General features: G+C 41.2%; 1 long non-coding RNA gene across 1 annotated transcript; it reads left to right on the forward strand.

The window, feature by feature from the left end:
• The first annotated feature begins 527 nt into the window (after positions 1-527).
• Positions 528-2,091, forward strand: LOC132642181 (uncharacterized). Its single transcript, XR_009583061.1, has 3 exons — positions 528-677; positions 1,017-1,072; positions 1,985-2,091. It is a non-coding gene; the product is annotated as an uncharacterized LOC132642181 (long non-coding RNA).
• The last annotated feature ends 1,707 nt before the right edge of the window (positions 2,092-3,798 follow it).

Genomic DNA, 3,798 nt, shown 5'->3' on the forward strand with positions numbered 1-3,798 from the left:
ATCTGTGCAAAGAGTTATGCCCATTATACGACAAACTGTCCGAGCAGACGAATTTCGACGGACCATTTGACGGTCCGTAGAACATTTTGACGGCCCGTAAAACAATTATACGGTTCGTCAAATGGTCACAGAGAACCATATTTTGTTGGGCAGTTTTACGGTTCATTTTGACGGTCCGTAAAACAATTATACGGTCCGTCAAATTGACTTAGTCCAGCGTAAAATGGTCACAGAAAACCATATTTTGCTGGGCAGTTTTACGGTTCATTTTGACGGTCCGTAAAACAATTATACGGTCCGTCAAATTGACTCAAGCCAGCGTAAAATGGTCACAGAAACTCAATTTTTGTTGGGTAGTTTTACGGACCATTTTGACGGTCCGTAAAAATGGGCGTAGAATTGCCCGATGGGTCAGATTTTAAGATGTTAATAACAGACCCAAACTCATTTTTTTTCATTCCCATTTCTCCTACACGACTCAAGGGTTCTCTAGAGCCATCCAAACACTTCATATGCAATGATCCAAGTGAAACTAAAGATCCACTTCATCAATCCACAAAACTAAGTGTGAGAAACACATCAAATCCATTCAAGTCAAGAAATTCCATGGAAGGTGGAACTAGGATTTTGTTCAAGTGAAGCATTTCAACTCAAGGCTTATTCCTACAATAACCAAGGTAAGTTTTATGATGTTTCATGATGATTAAAGTGTTGATAAGTTCTTGGGAGAATAGTAAATGGGTTTGATAAAGGGAATTATATAAACTATGCTAGGGTTTTTGGATTGTTGACTTGGGATTGTTGTATTCATATGGGTGATGAAGAATGATGTCAATTACATCTAATTGAGATTGTAGAATCAGCTAGAAGTAATAGAATGGGGATTGGGGGGAAGAAAACACCATTAATGAAGGTTGTGGAGCTTCATGCCCACCAAGTGTTTGATAAAATGCTTAGATGAACAAAACATGGATATTGTTGCTAATATAGAGTCCCTATGACCTGTATTGCCATAGATTAAAGTTGAAGGGATTGAAGGACATTGTGATACGCTCAAAAGCAGGAAGTTAAGGTATGTAGAACTTCCATCCACATGTGGGAATCTATACGTTCTTCCCCATGATCCGTTTCTTAAAATCTATGAAGTTCAAATCCTAGGGCATTAAACCCAACATATTGGTAGCCCGTAATTATGTATGTATGTACATGAATTTTGTATCTATGTTCGTTATTGTATTCCTAATCTTCCATTACGGATATTAGGAATCCTAGCTTAATCCATGAATCATGAATTCTTTCTCATGAGTTCTCATTATGTTCATATGAAACTGTATGATTTTATTTTGCAAGTTACAAGCATGTTTTCAAGTCAATTACAAATATATGATTATGAACTATTGTATTACTCATAAATCAAGAACATGTTTACAAGCTATTTCATGAAACCATGTTTACAAGTTATTTCGTGAAATCATGATTACAAGACAAGTACAAGTTAATTCACGAAAGTCATGGGCTTCTTAGCCAACTATATTATGTTCATGTTTTGGGAGTTGCACGAATTACCGAGAAGGCTCAGATAGCCTGAAACTATGTAGCCACCATAGGACAAGGATCGCTCCGCCCAGTTAGGACGATACCTTATTTTTTCACTGAATGGATCCATCAGGTACGTTACCACCTTATACCCTGGCAAGGTATAGGGGCTCTGCTGGTCCGGCGAGGTACCAGACTCCACGTATCCACGTGGTGATATCATGTGTCGGTTTATGAAATGCTCTCCCTACTTATCATGTTTTACTCATGTTATATATATATATATGTACTCATGCTCATGCTCATGTTCATGTCCAAGTTTTCAGTTTCAGTTCTTATCATGTTATTCCATGTCCCATGTTGTTTCTTTCGGTTGCTTTACATACCAGTACATTCAATGTGCTGACGTCCCCTTTTATTGCCCGGGGGCCTGCATTTCACGATGCAGGTACTGATATACAGGACGACACATCTGCTCAGTAGGACAACATTCGTATCAGCTTATTGGTGAGCCTCATCTCACTCGGGGTTTAGTCAACTTTTGTTTTATGATTAATTATGCATCTAAAGGTATGCCGGGGGTCTTGTCCCAGTAAGTATGTTTTCCAGTCAGACTCATGATAGAGGTTTCATAGACTAGATAAGTCAGTTATGTCATGTAAGACATTTGGAGTCGTATAGCCATTTTGGCTCACTCATGTTTAAACAAGTATAAAATTAAGTATTATGACTTACCATGTTTTATAAAAGCTCATCATGCATTCATGTTATATTCCGCTTATGTTATGTATCATGATGATTCAGCAAGCCATGTGGTTCGCTCGGTCACATGCAGTCAGGCACCGAGTGCCGTGTTACGTCCAGGCCATGGTTCGGGGCGTGACAAAGCTTGGTATCAGAGCCTAGGTTCAAGTGTCTTTAGGGAGTCTATGAAACCGTGTCCAGTGGGGTCTCTTTTATATGTGTGAGGGCCCCATACATATAAACAGTTGACCACCTAGACATTCAGGATTGTCTTATTTCTTTCATATTCTAGATCGTGCAGTTAGAGAAATATTTTTAGGATGACTTCCTAATTCATGCGTGTACGTGTTTTCAGAAAATGCCTTACAAAAGAAATTACAAGAAGAGAAACACAGCCACCAGCCAAAGGGCTGCCGCTGAAGTAGCTCACGAAGATACTGTTCCGACTCAGGCAACAGCTACAGCCGCCCCTACCGTTACACCTCCTAGTGCTTCAGACAGGGATGTTAGGAATGCTATCAACATGCTTACCCAGCTGGTAGCAGCTCAGGCCCAACGTCAGGAATCTGGGTCAAGTTCAGGAGGTAATGGAGAGTCCTCTAAGACGAAGGATTTTCTCAGAATGAATCCCCCAGTATTCACGGGGACGAAGAAGAATGAAGACCCTCAGGACTACATTGATGCTCTCCAGAAGATCTTCAGGATTATGACAGTTACAGAAACCGAAGCAGATACTTTTGGAGCTCATCAGCTGCAGAGCATTGCTAACACGTGGTATGAATCTTGGGAATTGTCCCGAGGTGAGAATGCGACTGATGCTACATGGGATGAATTTGCTAGTGCATTCCTAGACCACTTTATGCCAATAGAGGTCAGAGAGGCTAAGGCTGAACAATTCCTGAAGCTCAAACAAAATGGCAGGTCAGTTCAGGATTACTATTTAGAGTTCGTTAGCCTGGCTAAGCATGCCCCACACATGTTACCCGATATGAGGGCAAGAGTGAGAAGATTCGTTGGAGGTCTTGATTCCCATTTGTATGATGGAGCCAATATTGTTGCACAGAATGGGACAATGACTATTTCCAAGATGGTTGCTTTTGTACAGGGCAATGAGACAAGGCTAAAGGAGGAAGAAACCTTACAAAAAGAGAAAGACAAGGAGTTCAACAAGAGGGTCAAGTCTACCGGACAGTTCAGCGGGAACCGAAACAGGAAATTCTTTAAGAACAGGTCAGCAGTACCTGCTCCGTCCATAGCAAGTGCCCCACTTCCTAAGTTCCGTAATGATAAGAAGCAGAACTTCAGGCCATCAAGTTCTTACTCTCAGGCTAATGGGGGTCAGTCGACTTATACTTATCCGATGTGCGGCAAGTGTAATAAGAGACACTCAGGTGATTGTCGTGTGGGTACTGATGCCTGTTTTAGATGTGGGCAGAAGGGTCATTTTCAGAAAGACTGTCCATCAGCCAGACAGGGTACTGGAGGTAATGTGACGCAATCCATAAATTCAGCAGTCCC

This window comes from Lycium barbarum, chromosome 5, assembly GCF_019175385.1.
Source record: "Lycium barbarum isolate Lr01 chromosome 5, ASM1917538v2, whole genome shotgun sequence".
In the NCBI taxonomy this organism is placed as follows: domain Eukaryota; kingdom Viridiplantae; phylum Streptophyta; class Magnoliopsida; order Solanales; family Solanaceae; genus Lycium; species Lycium barbarum.